General features: G+C 33.0%; 1 long non-coding RNA gene across 3 annotated transcripts in view; it reads left to right on the top strand.

Annotated features, from left to right (window-relative positions):
* The window catches only part of LOC143690139 (uncharacterized), a 73,094-nt gene that overhangs the window by 30,741 nt on the left and 15,795 nt on the right, over positions 1 to 26,558 (top strand). Inside the window, exons 3-5 of one of the 3 annotated variants that reach the window (XR_013179007.1) lie at positions 5,309 to 5,375; positions 5,484 to 5,645; positions 15,824 to 15,862. This is a non-coding gene — a long non-coding RNA (uncharacterized LOC143690139). The remainder of the gene's footprint in view (positions 1 to 5,308; positions 5,376 to 5,483; positions 5,646 to 15,823; positions 15,863 to 26,558) is intronic. The other 2 variants (XR_013179006.1, XR_013179008.1) reach the window with 2 other exon arrangements.

The raw sequence follows: 26,558 nt of genomic DNA, 5'->3' as shown, positions 1-26,558 counted from the left end.
TCAAGAGAAAGAAAACGTCTTTGTCAAGTTTTATCTATTACTGCTCCAGCCCTAGAGTCAGCCATTTCAACAATCCTTTTATTGGAGAATGGTATTATGAAACTGAGATCTTTGTGCAATATCTCTCTTTTGATCAGGAAAAAAATATACTCATAAAGGACAGTTAAAAGGTAGTGTATTGAGTCTATATTTTGACAATAAAATGCTTTTTTCAAACCAAAGTAAAATTAATTTCTTGCAATAATTCATATAAGCAATAAAGAATATGCAACAAATATTTGAGGTGTGATATACATATGCATATATGAATAATTTTATTTTACAATTCCTCTGAAAATCAATTTCTTTACTTAGTTAATTGAAATCACTTTCGAATAAAGTCTTAGGTAAACTATGACTTTGCAGTTTTTGATCTTATTAATTTTGGAGTTGGTGGATCAGAGAAATTATCTGACAAGAGATGCCATGTGGAACTCACAAAATAAGTTCTCAAGTTTCCTGGCATACTAAATCTTTCTTCAATATTACAAGCCAAGATTGACTGAGATAAAATTATAACGTTAAAGTTTAATTTTTCAAACCTTTTAATTGAGGTGTAATAAATTTAACAGAAAAGCGTCGAGTGCACTATTACTAAATTTACAGTCAAATATACTTTCCTTATGTATCAGTGAAACTAAAAATGGGAAGATAAATAACATTTCTTGTCCCTCCAAAATATTGTATCATGTACTTTTTAGTCAATACCTAGGCCTTCTCCATATACTAGTCTGACATCAACACTATTGATAAACTTTATTGATTCTTGAATGCCATATAAGTGGCATCAAGCTGTGTGTACTCTTTTGTGTCTGGTTTCTCTCACATGACATAATTTGAGTGAGGTTCATACATATTATTTTTTTATAGCCATGTGCTTATAGCTGTGCTGTATCCACTGTATGTATATGCTCCAATTTAAAAAATATTCTGTTAATGAATACATGTGGATTTTTTTTTCTCAGAGTGTGGTCTTTAAGAAATAATATAGCTATGATCATTCTTTCACCTGTCTAGATATAGGCACTGTTAGGAACTGAGCAGGTCTAAGGTTTAACCCTACCTACAAAGCAAAAAGTTAGCATGACACAGTCGTATTGATTCTATTTAAAGACAAGAGACTACTGGGCATATATATATATATATATATATATATATATATATATATATATTTAATATATAATTAATGCATATCATGATAAAATAATATACATTTTATATTTATATATATATAAATATTAAGTGGAAGACCAATGCCATACTCGTAGCATTGGTCAGAGATGAAGGTCAGATTATTACTCACAATGCAACTAACACATGGATCGTAGCATTTTCACATGGATTCCCTGAGCCTTGAGTTCCATTGGACAGCATAAAGAGGGTTAGTTGATACCTATACATGCAGTGGGTTGCATTACAGGAGAAGATCCTTGAGTTTAGGGAACTCATAGATTTTATAATGAGAATTAGGTCTCTCTGCATTTTGATATAATGGGAGACATTTTGTTTATTTTAGTGGACAGGAAGAATGCCAAACTTGTTTCTGAGAGAGACACTATCTCTAGTTTCCAAGAACAACTGCCATAAAAACAACCCTGTAAAAACAGTCTAGGACAAAAGTTTGTCGGTTCTTTATCTAGCAGTGTAAAATAATGCAAAAGACTCTTGGAGAATTTCTTTCTCAATATCCATCTCTTATTTCTACATCATCTTAGCTTCTGGAGAATTTTCCCTTGAATTCAGCACTTGTCAGCCAGTCTGATTAATCTATCAGAGCTGCAAACCAAATTTAGCATTTAATTAAGTCTCCTATGTACAGGCCTCTAAGCAACAGGTTGAAGTCAATATCTAGTATTGAATTAACCTTGCCAGTCACAGAACTGGACTCAATCAGCAGATTAATTCATATAAACCATCAGTATCTACCTTTAACAGCTAGGTGGCTTTCTCTTTAGGTTTCTGTGTTGACTTTTCCAGTTGACCCATGTATCAAGACCCAAAGTACAGCAGAATGCATTAATGACTCTGAAGAATTCACCTTGGATTGCAAAGAGGAAATCTAGGGCAATTCCATATAATCTATAACAACATTAGCCAGTGAGTTGAGGCTGACGTGAATGACTTCTACAGCTAAGGCAGAATCATTGATCAGTCTGGTTAAAGTCAGGAACAAGTTTTGTACTACTGTTTCTAATTGGAGACCCCTTTTCTAATTGGAGTTTTGCTAATTGTCTGCAAGTTGGCCATAAATAAGGAGCTGGTTATCTTTTTTTGTGAAGGTCCCAAGTGAAGCCTCATTTTGGTAAAATTTCAGTAGTTGTCTGACTGGTACATAATCTAATTGTGGTTTTCTTGAATAATTGAAGATTTCGTATAACTAGGTCTAAGGGGGAAATAACTATGTTTCTTGAATGCTTTCAGTGACTTCCATATAGGAAAGACAGTTCCAGCAGCACACGTGGTGTCTGTGGAAAGAAATATTTGCAACTGTAGGGCTCTTTCAGGTACCTACATCAGTGAGGGGCACAGGTTGACTTCTATCTGTCTAGTAACATTTAGGTTCCCAATTCAATTAAAATAATTGAGTAATGTCCTTGTGTGCCAGTTTGAAAGTATTATGTACCCCAGAAAAGCCATGTTCTAATTCCGATTCAATCTTGTGGGGCACCCAACTCTTTCAATCTTAATTCAATAATGTAGGGCGGCAAATTTGATGAAATTATCTCCACAGAGATATGAGGTGCCCAATTTTGGGTGTGACTTTTAATTAGATGACATGTCACACCGTCCATTCAAGGTGGGTCTTAATTAGTTTACTGGGATCCTTTAAAAGAGGAAACATTTTGGAGAAAGCTCAGAGCTGGCAGGCAGAGCTGATAGAGATGTTTGAAGATTGAGACAGAAAATAGCCCAGATACTAAGCAAGGATTCAGAAATAGCCAGAACCTGAAGAGAAGAAATCTCTGGCTCTGGCAGATGCTAAGCTAAGAGATGAAGCCCAGAGTTTTGTTCAGGAATAGCTAAGTCAAGGACACAGACACTCAGAGAGGAAACCACTGGCATCAGAAGCTGGAAGCAACAGAACCGGGACAAGGATCAGCAGACACCAAGCCATGTGCCTTCCCAGATCACCCTTCCTTGAGCCAAGGTATCTTTCTCTAGCTGCCTTAGTTAGGACATATTTGTTGGCTTAAAACTGTAAACTTTTAATTTATTAAATTCCCTTTTTTAAAAGCCGTTCCTGATATATTGGTAACAGCCATTTCTGGTATATTGCATTCCAGCAGCCTGACAAACCAATATACCTTATTTGTGGAGAGACTTCCAAAGGCAGTCAGTTCAATTTGTTCCCTTTGTGCATGCATCCAGCCTAGTGGCATTCATATACCCCAAAGAATTACTGGGCAATGGTTGTGGACAAAGGATATGTGGGGGGGGGGGGGGGCAAAAAAGGGAAAAAATTCTTGGCAAAAGAAAATATGCAAATGACTAATAAGCTTATGGAAATATTATTAAAGTAATTATTTATCAGTGTAAAACTTATTAAAGCCACAGTGAAATAGCACTACTTGCCTATTAGAATGGATAGAAAAAGGCTGACAGCACCAAATATTGGCAAGGCTGTGATTCAACTTGAACTCTCATACATTTGTTGCTGGGGGATAAAATTGTAAAACTGATTGGGAACTATTTTGGCAAAACCCTTACCATATGAGCCAATAATCACATCCCTAGGATTTTACCCAAGAGAAGAAAGTATAAGTTCACGCAAAGATTTGGGCACAGATATTCCTAGATTTTATTAACCCCCAAACTGAACACTATCTAAATGTTCATTGTGAGGTGAATTCTTGTTTTTTCATACAATGGAATACAACTCATCAAAAAAAGGCAACTAGCTACTGATGCATGCAAAAATATACATGAATCTCAGAAACATTGTGCTGTGAGAAAGAAACCAAATGCAAATGAATACATGCTGAATAATTTTTTAAAAAATGGTATTCCATTCATAGAACAGGCTGATCTTGTCAATGCCATTTGGGGGTGGCTCATACCGGTTTGCAATATCTAGTTGTAGTATTTTCAAGATTTCTGCCAGCTAGTTGTTAAAATATAGAAATGATTAAAAATTGAAAATAAACTTATAATTGAGTAAAGCATAAGAAATACTCAAATATCATAACTTATTATCTATACTATTTAATTAGTTTATTTACATTGTTTCCGAAAGGTGGAAACACTATAATACTATATAATGGTATACTACTGCGCATTTCTTCCCAACTCTGCATTCAGTGATGTTACTTTGGTAGCTTAAAATTATCCATGGGGCCATGGTAGGCATATTTACACCACTGAAATTAGCAAATGCTAAAAAGCAAGGCTTTATTTTTTGAGAACCAGTTGTTATTCTTATTAGCACACCACTGGAGATAGTCCATAGTGTCAGAAACCAGAAAAGTGATTGTGTACAGAAGAAGATAAATGAGGACTAATTGGTAAAAGATACCAGAGCAGTTAGAGGGGTTATGGAAATGTTCTTTATATCTTGTTTAGGATATTTTTAAATGGGTTCATACATCTGACAAAGCTGATCAAAATGAGGAGACAAATAGAGCTATGATATAGCAATAGGACAAATGGCAACGAAGGTGTAGGTTTGGGGGGATTTACCCAGCTTAGGCTGATACTGGAAGTGAAGACAGTATGGCAAGACATAACATCTAGGAAACACATATATATTAATCATTATGTTTAAAAATCATTGTGACTAGTCAGATCCCTGAACTGATAATGGGATCCTTCAGATTTGGGAGAAGCACATAAATCCATGATTGCAGTTTTGCTAAGAATTCTAAAGCAAATACTCATTATTTGTGCTATTTTTCTATGGAGGCTATCCCTTAGACAACTAGACTAAGCCCCAGAATGAGCTCTAATCTAGGAAAAGTTACACAATTTATTTAAAATAATCTGATAAAATGTCAAAAGGCAAAATTCTATTGTCAACACAGGGATGGAGGATTCAGGTGGATTCCAAGAGAAATTGAGGGCATCCATGTCAATGCCTAAAAATACAATATGCAAGGGATTCAGTGTTAAAACCAATACCCCATATGAGTCTCATGCTGAAGTTACATTTATAATGACAGCTGTGAGTCTGCAAATACGGTGGGGGTTAGACATTCAGCTGAACTTGCTGATGGTTGAAGCTAAGACAGAGAAATTAGGTGGAGACAAATTCTTTTTTTTTTTTTTTTTTTAGTGAATGGGGTATCTTATTATTTTGATGGCCTCTAGTGAACCATACCTCTCCTTAGTCATGCACATGTGTAAGTATACATCAAGACCAATTCTGGGTTTGGTCATGTGAGTATCTTTGGCCAAGGAACTCTATTTAACAAGTCTGATGAAAGCGAAGTCTTGATAATTGCTTACAGGTTAATGCATGTACACTTGGAATACTCCTCGGAACTGAGCCATTATGATGTGAAGAAGTCCATCTAATCAAGGGGAGAGGCCCATGCACAGGAGAACTGAGGACCCTGAACAATGGTTCCAGCTGACGGCCTGCCTGGAGGCCACCACCAGCCGCCGCGCATGTGAGTGAGACCAATATTGACTTTTCAGCCATCTCACCATCTCTGTAGTCACCACGTGAATGAGAAGGACCATCTAGTCAACCATAACATGGAAATAAAGGATCCATGTTATTTCAAGCCAATAAGTTTTTAGTGATTTGTTATGCAGCAGAAGAAAGCTGAAATGGTGTACACCTGTCTGAGAATTGGTTTCTTATTTTTTTACTTTACTCCTATTGTTTATCTACCTGTTACTATTTAGATGGCATATAGTACAGTAAATATCAAATAATAATTTGACAGTGAGTAGTATTTTAATATTTATTCTGTTTTAGTTTATACTTTAGAAAAAAATATTAACTCTAATGGCTAATTATTTAGACTGAAAGAACTAGCATTACACATTTTCCTGTGGACTTAAAAATAGTTTTTCTGAAATCACTACCAAAATAATGAGGGTTCTTCAGTTAGAGGAAACATTTGTTATGGATTAGTATTTAGCTTATGAGAAGATAAAAACATTAAAAAAGAAGGCTCCCTTGATACTTCATTTCTTTTGGGACATTCAAACTTAACTTTAAGAGACGCTCTCATGTCCTAATTCATATAATTTGTGTGGAGTTGCATTTTTGAGTAGTGATTAAGTACTTAGTACCTTAAACTGTAACCCTGGGTTTTGAATTTTGACTCCATTCTTACTAATTGAGTGATCTTGAATTACTTAACCTCTCTGTTTTCTCCTCTATAAAATGGTAAAAAAAAATGTTGAACCTTTCATCTAGGGTTATGATGAGGACGAAAGGAATGTTGACTGCTTGCAACAGTTTAAGCATGTAATTTATTATGAAAATATGTCATTAGTACACATTAGTGTTTCATATATCTGCAAATTATAATTGCAAAATATGTGTGCACATTTTGGCTTGATTATAGGACTGCTAAGAATCAAATGGTGAAGTTCACTTATTTATAATTCCACTGGTCCATTAGGAAATTGGGAGAGACAACCTTTTCAAAATAAAGGAAACTTGAGTCAGGTTCTCATAAGAAACTATATTAATTTCATATACTATAAATGTAAACAATGTGGTTAACTATCAGTAATGTAAATAATATAGTATCCCTTTATTTATTCACAATAGATATTTAGGCCATGAAATCAGTTGTTAGCCTTTTTTCTACTAGCTAATGGACATTAAAATTAAATCATTTGTTTTCTAACAAAATTTAACATGTTAGTATATCCAAATTAAATATGTGGAACTTAAAATTCTGTCTTCACTTTGCTTTACTTTTAAGAGAGCTTTTCTGTGAGTTAATTTCTTCAACTCATTTTCAACAGGTGTGTGGTATTTCCCCAAACAACTGAAATAAGAGTTGATTATATATGCCCAGTGTATACTGACAAATATTTAATAATAAAGGAAAGTTATAATCTGCAAATTCCTATGACTGTGGAGGAATTACTTCGTAGGGCATGGAGCTAATTGCTCTTGATGTTATCTAAAAATACAAGTTCAAGCCTGTATACTTGAGAGATTGTTTACCATAGTTCCCTGTAGAAGGGTTTCCTTGAACATCTGGCTTTTTAAATTCAGAGGAATATCCCCTGAATTATCGCCTGTACCTCTCATGGGTTTGCCTTTATTCAAACACACCATAAAAAATATTAGTAAGCAGCTGGAAAAAGAAACTAGAAACTAAGATGGAAAAGATCCATTGAAATAAATTCTTTGTTCCCCTGCCACTGCAGGGAATGCAACCAGTCAAGAATGAAAAGCAGAAAAAGAAGCAGGAAGGAGTAGAGATAATAAAGGTTTACACAAAGCACAATCAGCTGGTAAAGTATTCAAAGTGGCACACTCTAGAGCTGAGACCCTAGTTCATACAGGTTGATTGGAATAACAGACTTTAGGGATCTGAACTACCATTTTACACAAGATCACAGACTATTTTAGCTTTTAATTTTTAAGACATGCTGGTTTCACTTGCAGGCAGAAATAAACTTTATGGAACTTTATTGGAGGAAAGAACAACATATTAATTCATTTGGATATACCCATGTATTCTTTTCAAACATCTGGCCAAAGAAGGGAGCTAGAAAAATCACTAAGATGTTATTATCCAAACATTTTATGGAAATTGGGGCATTCATAGACATCATCAACCTTGATTTTACCAATTCTTCTGGCTAGATTGTTTCCTTAAAATGACTCAACTAAATCATGGCTTCATGAGGAGGCAGGATTGCAAAATTTTCAACACTCTAATCACTAGACTTAAATATCCAGGGTCCATTTCTCATCATGTAACCAATCTAAGCTAACATATCTGAGCCTCAGTTTCCTCATCTGTACAATATGGGATAATAATAGTGCATTTTTTTAGAGGCTGATGTGATTCAATGGTCTTAAACATGAAAAACACTTAAAATTATTCCTGGAACACAGAAACTCTGTGTTAGTTATGAACATCATCTTCATCAGCTTCTTTATTGTCATGTTAATTGTTGGAACAAACTGGAACCAAATTTGACATGAATTAAAAAGTAAATTCAGCACAACTAAGAGAAGATTTCAGCATTACAATTGTTTGAATGCCCAGTGGAATTTATTTGCTTGCTTAATTGCGGGCTGCCAACACAATATGCAATAACCAGGTCAAGAGCATAAAACACATTTAAAGGTGGAGGATAACAGAGTCTCTAAAGTCCACCAGTCTAAGGGATTACAGAATGCAAGATGGTACTTTTGATGAGAGGTCTTGGGAGCTGGGTCAGACATAAGGTCAGTAGAGGGGTCGAATCTTCAGTGGAAGATGCTGGTCCAGTGCATGGTGAGGTGCCAGCAGGTGTCACAGAACAGCATGGGGCAGTGGAGTTGGGAGTCAGAGCAAATGGGTGCCAATCTGCCTCTACCTGATACTCACTGGAGTAGGGTCTGCACTGGATTTTATGGGTTTTAAGGTCTGTGCCCCTCCAGCAGACATCGAGGGAGTCCATTTCATATCCTCACACAAATATCTGGTTATCACTTTTAATGAAAAGTGTTTTTCAATTTGTTTACATTCTGTTTGTGGTCAACATTTTTATATTTGGGGGATTGGGGATCATTGATATCATTTTAATACACAACCTCATTTGCTCTAAAACCTCTTCCTAAGTCATTGTAAACTGGTAAATGTCCCTTTATATCATACTTCCCTTCAGCACCTAGACTATGACTGCCCAAGAACCTGAATGTCTTACTTTTTCCTTGATACTGTCTCCTGTGTTGCTTATTGCTAAATAAGCAATCCCTTCCTTTGCTACTGAATATGCTTTCATCAGGGCACTGATATTCTCCAACTGTGTTTGTCCTCTCAAATTCACAAATTTCAAATTTTGAATCACTAGCAATATAGTCATGATATCTGTCTTCTAGTCTTATATAGAAGAGTGTTGAATAAATTTTGAGTAATAAAAACTACTTTCATTATTAGCATGCCTAAAGAGCACAGCCATGTTGAGAAAATAGATAGGGAGCCAAAGAATCAATCTGTCTTTCTTTCTGTATGGCCAATTCTCTCTTTCAATAAATGAAGTAGTTAGGTTCAAGGGTCAACATGGCCAGTTGATGGTGCCCAGTTGTTCTGTTGCTGTGGACTTAGATCATCAACATGTGAATTTAGATTACATCTGTGGTCAGCTAAGGGGAGTGTCTTCTGCAATAAGTGAGGTTTAAAAAGAGAGGTTAGAAGAGAGAGAAGGAGCTCAGTAAAGTTCAGCAGCCCAGAACACCTCAGCTCAGTGCTCAGAGCTGACAAAGATCCGGACGTTTGGTGATGCAGAGAGGAAACATTCCAGGAAAGCTATTTGAACCCAGACGCCTGGAGAGAGGGCCAGCAGATGTTGTCATGTGCCTTACCATGTGACAGAGAAAGAAAGCAAACTGCCTTTCCTCCCAGGAACTGTAAATTTGTAACTAAATCAATCCCCTTTATAAAAGCTGATCATTTCTGGTGTATTGCATTCTGGCAGGATTAGGAAATTAAAACAATAAGGATAAATTAATAACCATGAAAAACCCAAAATCCAATTCCTTAGCAAAATATATTCTAATAAACCTTACTTTCTTGGTGCTATTTTACTGATTTCAGATATTTTTAGAACACATAATAAAACAAAATATACATATGGTTGCTTTTCATGCGGGAGACTCAGGTTCAATTCCTGGACCATGCACACACACCCCCAAATATATATATATATACACGCATATGGGACAGATATATTCAATACAATGCTTTAAATGTAGAAACTATAATATTTATTTGTATTTTGTGTGAGTTAGGAAAAATAAAATTGGTATTATGGATGATGGTTTAAATCTGAGATAACCTCTTGCCTTCTTCTTATCTTTTATACTTGAAACCAAAGCAATCATATAGAGCCCAAAGTTCAAGTTCTAAAGAACTCCAGTGGACCACACTAGACTGTTGGTGTGATTTTTTATTATATTTTTTCTAACTGTGGAATTCTTTCCAGAAACTAAAATTTTCCAAGTAGATTAATAACTGTAAACTCTGAGATCTAGAAATATTAGATCTGTCAATACATTTACATCATATAGAGAGCTACATTTATGGTTAAAAAAATCAAATTGTGCATGAATATATGGTTTCTACAGTGCTTATTTGTGAATACTCAAAAAATTCAGAACAACAGCATTTCCATAACCTTTTGAGATACCAACATACTATATAGCTGGTTTCATACTATTCCACACAAAGAGTAAGCCTGTGAAAAAAAGAAGTGAAAAATTAGTATTCTCTGGGAACTAAAGCTAACAATGTCAAACTGCTTTGCAAATAATGGATTAAACAAGAGGTGGAGTGGGGTGGAGGGATCTCAATGTGTTTTTACTCAGATTAACAAACTTTTATTCACCAAGGTCACTTAATATACAGTACAAAATTTTACAATACAAAACAAATGTAAGTAGGACCTCTGAGAAATGTTTTTTCTCATTATGGCATTTGGAATGCCATTTCCACTATACGCATAAGTGTATATACTGTACACTTCACTAAGACATAATAATCCTTTAAAACAGAACTTAAAAAAATTAAATTTTTGTGTAGTATTTAAAATATTTATTTTTGTTTATTGGTCTAAGTTTTATTCTTAAATTCCACTCAAGAAAAGCAGCCACTATCTTGATACATTTTTCTAAATTTCTCTGATACGCATGTTAGTTTTAACTAATTATTTAATACATAGATTTCCATAAAATCACTTACTGTTTTAAACTTTTTATTATGACTCTGCTTCTGTAAATGAGAAAATAAGATGCACCAGTATAAAGTGATTATATTTATGGTATATTCCAAATCAATAAAAGAACACATTAGAGAGCTCATATATATATGCTCATAATTCTTTTCAATAGTTTTCACTTGAAATACACTTCTGAATTGTTTTTACCAGTGAATTATCTTGTCTTAATACATTATATTTTAACTTTTTAGAGTAAGATTATGTGGATCATTGCTAATTTCATGATGATTCTGCATATCATAACACTTTTAGAAAAAGTTAGTAGAGGCTCCACATCGTTTCAAAATTTAAGAAAAAAAAAGACAGCATGGATAGATGGATATACAGATATTATCCTCTTATATTTTAAGATCTGTCCTAAAGGACTTTGTACATAGCAAGTCAATTTGCTTGGTTAACTTAAATAACTTTTTATTATTTTTGCTCTCAAAATTCATTGGTATAGTATTAAATAAAGTAGTTTATGAATCAGTGTTTTCAATGTCGTTTAAAGTAGCATTTTATAAAGCTCTATACCAAACTGGAATTTTATTGCATTATGTTTTAACAAGTTGATAGTTATCATCTTAATGGCATTTTAACATAAACAGTTCCCTATTTCCTCTGGGACCTGGTTTGAGAATATTATAGTAAACTATCTCATGCTTACTGAAAAAAAAAAAAACAAAACCCAGGTTTTAAGAATTGCATTCATTTGGAGCTGATACACAATACTTTTTCATAATTAACTTCTGTCTGATACTTCATCATTTTATTTGTTGTCCATGTCATCCTCATAATCTGAACAAGGTAATGAAATAAAGGATAGCCATTAAATAAATTATATGTACCAAGTTGCAGTTCCAAGCAGTCAAACCCGTACTTTGAAATATAATTTTTGTTTTCAGGTAAGGATTAAAATGCATTCATTTACTAAAGTCTGTGAAAAAGGCATTTGGTTACTGTAGAAAAATAACTTATATTTTTTAAATATATATGTTCAAAAAAATAGGTAAGATCATTTATACAGGGTAAAAATAAAATCATCTCACAATTAACTCATGTTTTTTTCTATGCACATAAGTAGGCTACTTTATACTTCACCAAGACATAGCAGTCCTCTTAGGAGCTGTACTAGATGAAGTTGAGTCATCCTTTTTGTGAAGTCCAGTACTCGGTGATCTTATGTCAACTATTGTTTACACTGCTAATTTGACTTATTTATACTTTTCATTTGTGACATTTTGTTTGTGACTATTTTCTTCTTAAAAAAAATGAAACTATAAAACATGTAAACAAACAACAAACAAAATCTTGCCTAGCTTATATATCTAAATTAAGTGTGAGTTTCTTATGGCCAGTGTCTGAAGTTTATAATTTCTTACATATAATTTGTGACTTTTTTTTTGACAAAACCTAGTAATAAGTGTTTGTGCTTGATACGAATTGGGTTGTATACCTCGGTTTGGACATGTTCTTGTGTTGGTCCTCTTTCTGGTGTATGGGAACCATTGTAAATAAGATCTCTTCAAGATGTATTTCAGGTAAGATGTGGCCCAACTAAATCAGGATGAGTTTTAATCTGGATTACTGGAGTTCTTTGTTAACAGAGTGAAAATCAGAAGGAGATAGAAGCTACGAGGAGCAGCCGGAAACTGGAGGTCAACAGGACAGGAAGACAAAGGAGAAGACACCACCTTGTGCATTGCCGTGTAACAGAAAATCTAAGGACCTAAGAGTGACCAGCAATGAGTTACAGAATGCCACAGTCCTTAAGAAGAAAGCATCACCTTGTTGATGCCTCATTTTGAACATCTCCTAACCTCAAAACTATGACACAATAAATGCCCATTGTTTCAGCCAACCCATTCTATAGTTATGTTTTAGAAGTCAGGAAACTAAAATAATGCTATGATCTCATTTTAATTTTAATATATACACTATGAGAAATAAATTATGGTTTAAAAAGTTCAATAATTGATATTAATAGGTGAAGTTAAATTCCTTTTTTAATTCTTAAAATCAAATAAATTGAGATATTATTTATGTAAAATAATTTTTCAGCATAGTGTTTGATCAGTCTTAACAGAGTAGAGTTCCATGTAGCCATCACTCTTATCAGGAGGTCAAATATTTCCATCACGTCCAAAAAATACTTTGGACACTTTTTCAATCAAATAGCATCAGGAAATAAACTGGTTTCTGTCACTACAGATTAGCATGCCTGCTTGAGAGTTTCAGGCTTACCTAAACTTTTAAATGTCCCAATAGTTTGTTTCTTTTATAGCTGAAAAGTGGTCTTTTGCATGGAGGAAACATTGTTTGTTTATCCATTCACCTGTTGATTGAGCATTTAAGTTGACCTAGTTGGGACTATCAAGAAAAATCTTGTTATGAACATTTATATAGAATTCTTTCAGCCAAAATATTCTTTCATTTCTCATGGTTAAATACTATTAAATGATATTACTAGATCACACTGCAATTTTAAATTTAACCTTATAGAATACTAGCAAACTGTTTTCTAAGGTGATTTTATCATTTTACATTCCTACCAGTGATGTGTGAAAGGTTTAGTTGACCCACAACCATGACAAAACTCGGTATTGTCAATCATTTAAATTTAGCCATTATATTAGGTGAGCATCTCATAGTTTTATTTTGCATTTCCCTAATAACTAATCATATCGAGCATAGCTTAATTTGATTATTCACCAGTTATATACCTTCTTTTGTGAAGGGTCTAGTCAAACATTTGCACATTTTTAATTGGATTTTGAACTGTTACTGAGTTGTAGAAGCCCTTTATATATACTGAAAGCAAGTCCTTTGCTATATGTATGCATTTTGAGTACTTTATATAAATCTGAAGTTTTGAAAGTTTCTTTGCACGTCCATAAAATTGTCTTGAAGGGAAGTATTCTATTTGATGAAGTTCAATTTATCATTTTTGTCTTTCTTTGATATTTGCTTTTATTTGTATTTTGTCTAACAAATCTTTGGCTAGTTCAAGATTTTCCAATTCATGAATGTGTCATATCTCTTCATTTATTTAGGTCTTCTTTATTCTCTCAACAATGTTGTATGATTTTTAGTCTATATATCCTGCAGATATTTTGTTAATTTATGAATGTGACAAATGTAAATAAGTTTTTACATCTTTGACGGTACCAAAATTGATATTTTTGTTAAATCATTTTCCCATTGTTCATTGCTGTTTTATGGACATACAGCTAAATCCATTGTACCAGCACTCTTTTAGAGCCTCCTTATGTGAATCTGTGAATATAGACAATTTTGCTTCTTCCTTCCCAGGTTTATAGATTTTATTTTTTTCTACTAGATTCGTTGCCCTGAATAATGTACAATGTTGAACAGAAATGGTCAGAATGGATATCTTATTTTATTTCTGATCTTAGAAGAAAAAGCATTCTGTCTTTCACTATTAAGTATGTTGTTAACTGTACATTTTTTGGTAAATGCTCTTCATTAGTTTGAGGAAGTTTCTTTCTGCTTCCTAGCTGGCTGAAAAATTTCTCATGAACAGATATTAAATTTTGAGTAAATGTTTATTTTTCATATATTGAGATAATCATATGATTTTCTCCTTTATTCTTCTTGAGTAAGAAATAATACTCGTTAATTTGTGAATATTAAACCAAACGAATTCTCTTTCTGCCCTCATGAGGATCTAAATGTTTCCTGGAACTTGGTGAGCTCAGGGAATTGTTCATCTTATAACTCCTCAGTATTTCTTCTATTTCTGGCCTTGTAGAATCTCAACTCACTTGAGCATCCAGTCAAAGATTCAAGGTGTCCCCTATGCAAAGCTCTTTCTGGAGGTTGCTCCTTCCTCCTCAGCACTCTGCCCTACAAATTCCAGTTTCCTCAGGCTTGCCAAACTTTGACCTTTCTCTCCTCAATTCAAGGAGTACAATGTGCTCAGCTTCAGCTCTCTCTTGCTGAAAAAAGGAAACCACATTGTTTCTCTTCTCTCAGGGAGAGCAATCCTGCATTACCTGTTTACCAAAGTAAAAAATAAAATTTGGTCATATATTTTGTACATTTCTTTAGCAGAGAATTATTATAAATCCAGAAAAAGTTACTCCATAGTGTCTGAAGACTCAATTTCATTTTAACATTTAAAGAATCTAAAATGTTGAAAGGGAAAATACATTTCTTTGAGATATTATTTTCCATCCTGTGGAAATAGTAAAGGTTAATTAATGAATTCTGATTAGCACTCCTATTTTGATCTTCCATGTTCTACTCTCCTGATTTTTCAGAAAGTGTAGAAAAGAAAATTTACCTACACACTGTTGGTCAGATATTTTCTGAGAGTGTTCCAACTCTGCTATTGTTAAAACAAGATCAGATTTGCCATCTCAAATGACTAGGTATCCCTCCTTAAACATTTATAAGTCTATTTAAATTGTATCTGTGGAGTGGGCCGTATTAGCTTATTTCTTTCACAACCCATGTGTATGTCCTGACATGTCTTTCATGTTAACATATGGTCATGCTTATCTTCTTTGTTTGTTTCTTTTAAGAGTGGCAGCACACTTGGGGTGGTAGGTAACTGCTAGAGTGAAATGAGAGTAAGGTTTGTTTCTCACAAAACTAGACATGCTAAATTTTTTTAGAAATAACTATGATTTCAAGAGTAGAAAAAGAAATTCTGTTTTGTTACTTCTCTTTTCTCAGGAAAATTGATTGTATTTTACTATTGTAAAAACAAAAGGATGGAACAGAAATTGAATCACTCAGGCCATATCATTTTTCAAAATAATATGCCATTAAAAGGTAATATATTTTAGTAGAATTAGCTTTCATTTAGTGAAAAAAAGGATTCATCCTTTGATGGAATTGGTAAATTTCCCAATTATTTGTGATTTTCTTTCAGGAAGACTCCATCAGTGCTCATATAAAGGCTTCCCCATTTGTAAGTGGCCATATTCCATTTTTGAGAAAAAAATAAAACCTCTTATATTAAGTTCTACTGGAATATAATTTTCTTTTGAGAAGCAGAACTTATTTTATTCTAGGTAAAGCATCACACAAGTTTCCAAGTAGACATGTCTAATTATTTTCATTTTATCACTGCTTGAGATTGTGCAATTTTATAGACCACCTAAATATTTTAAATATATCATTAAATAAATCGTAGCACAATAATTAGCAATGAAATGTTTATCTGTGAGAATAAATTTTCAAAAATAATATTAAGTAAAAAAAGTTATTGCAGGAAGGTATTTGAACTGTGATATCAGGTATCACAGAACCATACTATATAGCATATAGATACATATCCAGATACATATCTATGTATTATAACAAATTAAGAAATAAATAGGATAGCTGTTCACCAAACTAATATAGTGGTTGTTTCTCGGAAGGATAAAATGATATAAGGATGAATGTAAAAACATCTTTATCAGTTATGCTTTATTTCTTATCAAAATAAAACAAATATTAAACATTAAAATTTGTGTAGTGAATGTGAAAATTTTATTATATAATTCCTTACTTATCTGTTTTGCCATAATGTCCCTATAACAACTAATTAAATATTTTCCAATAGATATTTGTTAAACTAATTAGCATATATTTTTTCAAAATTGCTTTGTTAAAATTTGACACCATCAGGCTTGCCATTTTGTCAAATATCATTTAATACTTTAAAATTGTTGATAATCCTTGTCATTGTAATTTCTTTTAATTATATGAAGCAAATTTCTGAGACAACAAACTTGCAATTATATATAATATATATTAGAAACATACTTATACTGGAGATAAATTGATCTGTAATAATTTTTTTTATCTTAAGAGCCTTTGTCAATATCTTATAGATGTGCAATTTGACAGAATTCAATTAAAACAAAGAAAGAACACTCCACATTACTTGAAATGTAGTCTCCAAAAAAAATAATACTTAAAATTACAACTTCCTAATTATTATATATAATAATCAATAATAAGAGTTTACCCAAAACAGTCATTTCTAGGTACCATATTTTAATTTCTAAATCTATTCCTGTTTCTATATTTATGCATCCTCATTTCATTCTTCTAACAATACCATAAGTTGCTCCCAATGATAGTAGATTGCAAAAACTAAGGCAGGAAAAGTTTTAAATTATTCACTCAAAAAGTCACAATGCAGTAATTAGTATAATGGAGGATTTTAACTAACCGCTTAACTAGTGAGTTCTTGCTCTCAAACACCACATTCTATGGCTCATCAAAATACAGCCAAATTCAATGAAAAAAACACGTGCCCAATATGCAACCAGTTTAAAGGAGAGGAACTATCTAGACGTTTTTAAAGATTATTTTTGAACTTGCTTTTTAAAATTAGAGGAGTTGTAGGGTTTACAGAAAAAAACATGTATCCCATATGTCCCACTCCCCTTATTAATACTTTCCATTAGGGTGGTATCTTTTTTGGAGGGGCATGGGTAGGCTTTAGGAATCAAACCCGGGTCCCCGGCATGGCAGGTGAGAATTCTGCCACTGCGCCACTGTTGCACTACCCAGGGTGGTAACTTTTATTTACATTTTTACAGTCCTCTGTTTGCTCTCCTCCAATCACATCTCCCATCCAAAACTCTGAAGAAAATATTTTCATTAACTTTATTGTAATCATTCTCTTGGTTTTCTTTATGAATCTTTATCATTTTTTTGTATCCCTAAATCTTACATGGCTTAGATTCATTTGGCATTTTGCATGAATTCTACCATTCCTTATGTATTCCTCTGTACCTTGATTCTTTACAGATCAAGTTTATATTCATCTGTGATAATGCATGAATCTACAATTCATCTGCACTAAAAAAATATTTAATTTTACTTTAAAAATTTTTTGCTGATGCTAAGAACATTTTTCCTCACATCTGCTTTTCACATGTACAAACATTTCTATAGTGTATTTACCTAAAAATATAATTTATGGTCGTAAGAAATGGGCATTTTCCATGAGAGATAATGCTGAATTGCTGAATTATTTTCCATAGTGGTAGAATCATTTTCATGCCCAATACAATTTATTTTCACTTTATAGCTGTTCTTCATCAAAATCGTGAATGCAGAAAGAATTGAGTGCATCTTCCACTGACCCGTGCTCCTGCTTCTCTTATTGTGATTCTCATATAAGGCATATTTAATTTGAATGTTGATACCTTGTGAATTACGTTTTTGGCTTCCCATTATCCCATAATATGCATTTTTCATTTAACCCAATGCATGTGTTAAGTAAATGATATCCTATATAGGATGGCTTCAGGGTCGCTTGAATTCCCTGGTATTCCTTACATTCCCCCTACTCCAATGGTTGAAGCTTATAATTATGCTTAATTAATATCAATGTTTAATTAAATATTAGGAAAAAATCCCTGGGATGTTCAATGAAAGATGTAAATAGTTTTAAGAGGAGAAAGTTGTAAATGATGGTCTAGGAGATGAAAGCAGTTAAAAATTTGCACACGTGGAAGGAAATTGACAACAGTTTAAGAGGTAGTTTTGGGACCTGGGTGTGAACTTTGCTTATTTTTGTGCTCAATGTCTGTATTGAGGCTGAAGGTACAGATAACCAATCTGCTCTTAATGCATCCAGTGAATTATCCTTTAAGAGATTTTATTTTTCAGCTTTAGAATTATCCACTTATTTTTTATATCTCCCACTTATATATTTAAATGACTATTAATTCCCTAATTATGTTAAGGTTTTTGTTTAAATCCTTGAATATATTTGTAATGGATATTTCAAAGTCCTTCTGAATATTCTTTGATCACTGATATTTCTGCTCTGTTTCTATTTATTAACTTTTATTCTGGTTATGGGCCACATTTATCTTTTTATTTCATTGCCTACAATGAACGCTACAGTTTTTGTATTTTGAGATTATGTTTTCTTGCTCATAATATTAATTTACTTGCTGATCAGCTTGATCCTTTATAGGCTTGGTTTTAAGTTTTGTTAGGGTTAGTCTAGAATAGTCTCTACTGCTATGATGGATTAGTTCTGCTCCTAAGGTATTACTTCATAGGAGCATATACAAAATTTAATTCAGTCAAGAAGAGAAACAAAACTGGTCACATCTTGCAATTTACTACTTAGGATGCTCAAGAAATTTCTCTAATCACTATAGTTGGAAATCATATCTATAACAAATTCATGCAAGCCCAAGTAGGTATCCAGCCTATAGTTTTCTAATAGTTGCTCTTTAAGTGATAGAAAATTTTAGTCCAACCGGGAAAATTTCCTAGGAGTCAAAAAGTCTCTGTGCTTTGTAACAAAAGAAACAAATAAAGCAAGAAAATATCATGTTTTAATATCTGTAAATAGGTGTACTATCAGTAAATCATTGTACAGATACTATGATTCTATTCTGCTAATTCTAATGCATTGAAATTTAAAATCAACATAATTCCATGTACAAATTTTAGGGAATTGAAAGTATGTCTTGTCATAGAAATAAACTATCAATTTCCTGATGTATCAAAGAAAAACAAGTCTGAGGGTGACTAATAAAAAGTCTGAGGGTGACTAATAAAAAGCAACAATTAAAGGTATATTAAAATTGCAAAAGGTTAAAGGCTAGTCAGTGGTTACATGGCATGGGTAGTGTTCCTCACATTTTTGAGCTTCAATTTCTTTGATGCTTAGATGGAGAATTTTATTCAGTTTCTCTCTTACTTTTCTTCTAAAGCTCTAAAATATTTTGACTTAATGAATTATTCTTTTCAACCAAGACGTAAATTCAGAATAAGGCACAGTTTTAGCTAAAACTTCACTTTAACTTGACTTAATAAAGTTTGATAATCTTTGTTGAGTTGTCCTAATGAGACCTCTTAAAAATTTCATTCTTTAAAGTACCTTCCTTAGGTAAAACATGATAGAGAAGAATGAAACAATCAATTTAATTTTATACATTATTAAACAAAAATTACAATGCTGTATTTCCAAAAGGACTCTCTAATTGCCATCTGTACCCTTCAATAGCTAATTCAGTTCATTTGTTTTTAAGATTAGAAACTATGCTATGTAACCATATAATCTTGTAAACAACTTTAATACAGCTTTAATCCATATTGGTTTGATGCAAACATAAAAGTTACTTTACAAATATATTGCTTTGTTTTGTGATCAAGTGTCAAATTTAGGGGTTCCCTTAAAAAATTTATATAAATGTTATCAGGGAAGTACCACTTAATCATTTTGAATGCAAAATAGTATATTTCCTATCATGTTTACTTAGATAACAGAAGTATTTTAAACAGTTGTCATTTTTGCCTTGAATAAGTATACAGCCCTGGAAGAAAATGAAAGAAAAATTTTTCCTGTATTGCTGGAGAAATCTATTGAGAAATATAAATGGATCACAAGTAGAGATTAAATAATTTTCAATGCTTTATTTGATATTGTATATTTTTGTATCATGGTTTATCTAAAATCCTCTAGAAAAATTATAATCTGGTATCATTCATTCTCTGATGACAAGAATCTTTAAAAAGTGTCAGTGATTATATAGCTTAAAATTATTATTAGACAATAGTATAAACCACTGAAAAGATGCAGAATCTAAAAAAATCATTCCATATATGCAGAGCAAGAATCAGAAAAATAAGAGCTGAAAAATTCATATTGTTTAAACAGAATCTATGCTAGAGACTACAATAAGTTGAACCAAATGTCGAAGAATAATTAGAACAGAAAGCCAATCAACAAGAAAACCTTAGGCAAGAAAGAGAAAATAACCTCCAAAATAAACTAATCAAGAAAATCAGATGCCTAGAAGCCAGCAAAATAAGGCCCAAATACATTTAAAAAACATGAAGATATGGTCCAGTCAAAGGAACAACTTCAGATGAGATACATGGATTGAAACACCTAATTAAGGATGTCTAAACAAATCTTCTAAATCAATTCAATAACTTGAAGTAAAATGGGGCAAAATAGATGAAGATTATAAAGAAGATACTGGATGACTATAAAAAAGAACAAGAAACTTCCAAAAACTATATTAGAACTCATGGGAAAGAAGGAGCAATTGGGAAGATAAAAAATACAATGGAGACATGCAACAGCAGATCTGAAGAGACAGAAGAAAGGGTTAATGAACTAGAGGACAAGAGACCTGAAATCCTACACATTTAAAAAAGAGGAAAAGAATGGAAAAACATGAACACAGTCTCAGGGAATTGAATGACAGCATGATGTACCCAAATATATGTGTTATGGGTGTTCCAGAAGGGGAAGAGAAGGAAAATAGGGTAGGAAGATAATGGAGGAAAGAATCACTGAAAAAACTCCCAACATTATGAAAGACATCAAATTACAAGTTCAAAAAACACAAAATACCTCAAATAGAATAGATCCAAATAGACCTAAACCAGGACACTTACTAATCAGATTGTTAAATGCAATGCCAAATGCCAACAACAAAGAATTTTGAAGGCCAGCAAGAGAAAAGTGATCCATCACATGCAAAGAAAACTCACTAAAGGTAAGTGCAGATTTCTTTTCAGAAATCATGGAGATGAGAAGGTAGTAGCACAATATTTAAGATACAGAAAGAGAAAAATTACCAGTAAAGAATTATGTATCTAGCAAAACTGTCCTTCAAAAATTAGGGAGAGATTAAAATATTCACAGATAAATAAACACTGAGAAAGTTCATGAACAAGAGAGCAACTTTACAAGATATACTAAAAGGAATGTAACAGGCTGAAAGGAAAAGAAAGGAGGGAAAGGTTTGGAGGAGAGTGTAGGAATGAAGATTATCAGTAAGGGTAACTAAAAGGGTAAAAAGACAGAAAAAATAATATCCAAAATAAAATAAAAATAAAATCCAAAAGCCAAAATGGGGTGAAAGAAAGTACTGTCTTTTCAGTAATAACATTGAATGTTAATGGATTAAATTCCCCAGTCAAAAGAAATAGACTGAAAGAATGGATTTTTAAAAAGCAGGATCTATATGCTGTTTACAAGAGACTCACTTAAGATCCAAAGACAAAAATAGGTAAAAAGTGAAGATTTAGAAAAAGGTATTCTCTGCAAACAGCAACAAGAAAAGAGTTGGGGTAGCTATATGAATATCAGATAGATTAGACCCTAACTGTAAAACAGTTAAGAGGGACAAAGAAGGACATTTTGTGTTAATAATAGAGACAATTTGTCAATAAGAAACAACAATCATAAATATTTATGCACCCAGCCAGAGTGCCCCAAAATATATGAGACAAACACTGACAACAATGAAAGGAGAAATAGACACTTCCACAATAATAATTGGAGATTTCAATACACCACTTCTTAACGGATAGAACATCCAGACAGAGGATCAATAAGGCAACAGTGATATTGAATACAATGATAAATGAACTAGACTTAACAGATATTTACAGAACACTACACCTCACAGCAGCATCATATATATTCTTCTCAAGTACTCATGGATCATTCTTCAGGATAGACCATGTGTTGGGCACAGATCAGGTCTTCATAAATTTAAAAAGTTTGAAATTGTACAAAACATTTTATCAGATCATAATGGAAATCAATAACAGGTAAAGAGCTGGAAAATTCACAAATATATTCACAAATATAAAAATATATATATAATAGATATCCAAATATAAATTATATATATACATAAACAACACACTCTTAAACAACCAATGAGTCAAGGAAAAAACTACAAGAGAAATCAGTAAATATCTCAAGGCAAAAGAAAATGAGAAACGACGTATCAGAACTCATGGGATATAGCAAAGGCAGTGCTAAAAGGTAAAACCTATATTAAAAAAGAAGAGAGAGCAAATATTGAGGACTTAATTGCTCACTAATAGAATAGAAGTAGAAATAGAGAAAGAGCAGCAAAGTAATCTCAAAGCAAGAAGGAAAAAAGAAATAACAAAGGTTAGAGCAGAAATAAATGAAATTAGAAACATGAAAACAATAGAGAACATCAACACAGTCAGAATTTGGTACCTTGAGAAAATCAATAAAATTGATGGACACTTAGCTAGGTGAACAAAGAAGAAAAGGGAATTTAAATAAATAAAATCAGAAATGGAGGGGTATTATTACTGACCCTGAAGAAATAAAAGAAACAATGAAAGGATACTATGTACAACTGTATGCCAACAAACTTGACAACTTAGATGAAATGGATAACTTTCTAGAAACACATGACCAACCAGCACTGGCTTAGAATGAATTAGAAAATCTCAACAAACCAATCACAATTAAAGACATTGCATCAGGCATCAAAACCCTTCCAAGAAAGGAAAGTCCGACACCATATGGCTTCACATGTAAAGTCTACCAAGCATTCCAGGAAGAACTACTACCAGTCCTGCTCAAACTCTTCAAAAAATTGAAGAGGAGGAAAAACTACCTAACTTATTCTATGAAGCCAAAATCACCCTAATACCAAAGCCCGAAAAAGACACTACAAAAAAAGAAAATTACAGACCAATCTCTCTAATGAGTACAGATGCAAAAATCCTCGACAAAATACAAATTGAATCCAGCAGTTCATTAAAGGAATTAGACACCACGACTAAGTAGGTTTTATTCTAGGAATGCGAGAGTGGTTCAACACAAGAGAATGTAAAATACCATATCACCAGCTTGAACTAAATATAATTAAGATCTCAATTCTACCCAAAATGATTTGTTTCAATGCAATACCAATCAAAATCCCAACAACCTAGTTTGTAGAAATAGAAAAACAACAATCAAATTCATTTGGAAGGACAGGTTCTCCAAATAGCTAATAACATCTAGAGAAAGAAAAATCAAGTGGCAGGTCTTACACTACCTGACTTTAAAGCATATTACAAAGTTACAGTGGTCAAAAGAGCATAGTACTCATAGTACTGGCATAAAGAGAGATATACTGACCATTAGAATCTAACTGAGGGCTCAGAAATAGGCCCTCTCAACTATGGACACTCAAATGGAACAGAACAGTTGGTGCTGGGAGAACTGGATAGCCATACCTAAAAAAATGAAAGAGGACCCCTATCTCAAATCTTATATAAAAATGAACTCAAAATAGGTCAAAGACCCAAACATTAGAGTACGACCATAAAACGCTTAGAAGAAAATGTAGGGAACTAGATCTAGTGGTTGGAGATGGTTCTCTAGACCTTACATCTAAAGTGCAAGCAATGAAAGAAAAATATATAAATGGAATTTCTTCAAAACTGAATACTTTTGTGCATCAAAGGAATTTCTCAAGAAAGTAAAAAGGCAGCCTGCTTGATAGGAGACAATATTAAGAAACCATATATCTGATAAGGGGTTAATATTCAGAATATATAAAAAAGATTCTACAACTCAACAACAGAAAAACAAGCAACCCAATTAAAAAATTGGTGGAAGACAATGATAGACACTTTACTAAAGAGGAACTACAGATGACTGAAAAGCATTTGAAAAGATGCTCAACATCCCTAACTACTAGGAAAATGCAAATCAAAACCACAATGAGATACCATCTCACATCTACTAGAATGGACATTATCAAAAAACAAAGCAAACAAACAAACAAAACAGAAAACTACAATTGCTGGAGAAAATGTGGAGAAATAAGCCCAATTCGTTACTGTTGGTGAGAATGGTGTAACCGCTCATGAAGGCAGTTTGCTGTTTCCTCAGGATGCTAAGTATAGATTTGCCGCATGATCCAGCAATCCAATTACTGGATATATACTCAGAAGAACTGAAAGCAGGGACATGAATAGACATTTTCACACTGATGTTTAGAGTGGCATTGCTTACGATTGCTGATAGATGGAAACAGCCCAAATACCCATCATCTGACAAGTGGATACAATGAAATATTATGTAGCTGTAAAATGGAATAAAATCATGATATGTACTACAATGTGGAATAACCACGAGGACATTATTTTTAGTGAAATAAGCCAGAAACAAAAGGAAAAATATTTTATGGTATCATTAATATGAACTAAATAATTGAGAAAACTCTCAGAGTTAAATTTGAGAGCATAGGTTATCAGGATGTAGAAAGAGATTGGACAATCGATTCCTAAGGATTACAAAATGTTCAATAATGTTGATTGTAAAGGTTCAGAAATGGATAGTACAATACTGTGTGATGACACACAATATTTTAAGTACAGTTAACAAAACTGAGTGTGCATATAGTTGAGAGAGGAAGGCTAGAGTCAGGTATGTAACTAGAAGGAAACCTAGAGGATAAAAACTGAGACTGTACAACTTAGTGAAAACTAGAGTGGACAGTGACAGTGGTGAAACATAAAAATATAAGAGTTCCACTACATGAGCTAGAACAAATTTACATCACTATTACAAGGTGTTAAATCATAGTGTTCTAAACAGAAGGAAATACAATTAATGTAAACTAAGTTCTTTTGTTAAATGTAATGTAGTTATATTCTTTTATTAATTATAACAAAAACACAATAACAAAGCTAAATGTCAAGAATAGTTGGGATTTATTGAGGTATAAGATTATTTCCTTTAGAAAAAATGAGAATGTTCTTATATTGACTGTAGTGTGAATGCATAACTATGTGAGTGAACCATTGGTTATACACTTAAGAGGTATTTTATGGTGTATGAATAAAACAGTTAAAAAAATTAAAAGAAAAGATGCAGAAACAGGGGGCTAAATTGGGGGAATAATCTATGTGCAAAGAAAGGAACAAGCTTAGTATGTACACTGACTGCATGGAGGCCAGAAAAGATGAAAATGTCTTACAAAAGGAAAACCCTAAAAAGTAAAAGACAAAAAGCAAATAATTATCTCTCACTGGTGAAGAGAGGTGGGGACTCAGTGTCTACACATTCCAGATGGTCACTCCATTCATGTAAAACTATTCGTGTGACACTCTGGCACATGACTTTATTCAAAAGCCTAACATTGCAAAATTTTTACATGATATAGTTCTGGACCCACAATTTATACTTATAATCAAACAGGTAGTTAAAGTTCTTTAAATAAAAAGTAGCAATGAACAGTCCTACTCCCCCACCCCACCATCTCCTCTGCTACAAAACAAAAAACAAACAAAAATTTAATCATATTGAATGATAGTCCTTGAGTAATTATCATAGGACTATTTCTAGAAAATAGAAGGTATGGAGCAAAAGAAAAAAATAGAGCTCTAAACAAAATCCTTGGATTTTCATTGATGAATTAGATCTAATATTATCTTAATGGTCAATTGGAAATCACCATTCCTATTGGTGTTTATTAAGTGCCTAATTGGTAAACGGTGTTAATATATGCAGACACGCTTGGATTAGTTTAGACTCAGTAGCAAATTATCTCCAAAAGCCCATTGGCTTACCCCAACAAAGGCTTATTTCTTGCTCACATAATATGTCCATCATGGGTGAGTGGAGTCTCTGGTACACATGACTAAGGTATCCAAGGTAAGAGAAACCCTGTTCTCTTGAAAATGTACCGTCTGACTCAAATGTGGTGGTGCCCTTTGTGGTTGCTAGAGCTCAGCATTAGCAATTATACACTTTGGCCCAGAAGAACACATGGTATTTGTATATGCATTTGTTTGTCCAGAACTAGTCACTTAATCTTACACAGCTAACAGCAAGCAAGGTTAATCCTCCCATG

Source organism: Tamandua tetradactyla, chromosome 7 (assembly GCF_023851605.1).
Source record: "Tamandua tetradactyla isolate mTamTet1 chromosome 7, mTamTet1.pri, whole genome shotgun sequence".
NCBI lineage: Eukaryota > Metazoa > Chordata > Mammalia > Pilosa > Myrmecophagidae > Tamandua > Tamandua tetradactyla.
The sequence above is the reverse complement of the archived record's forward strand: the minus strand, read 5'-3'. Positions and strand labels throughout refer to the sequence as shown.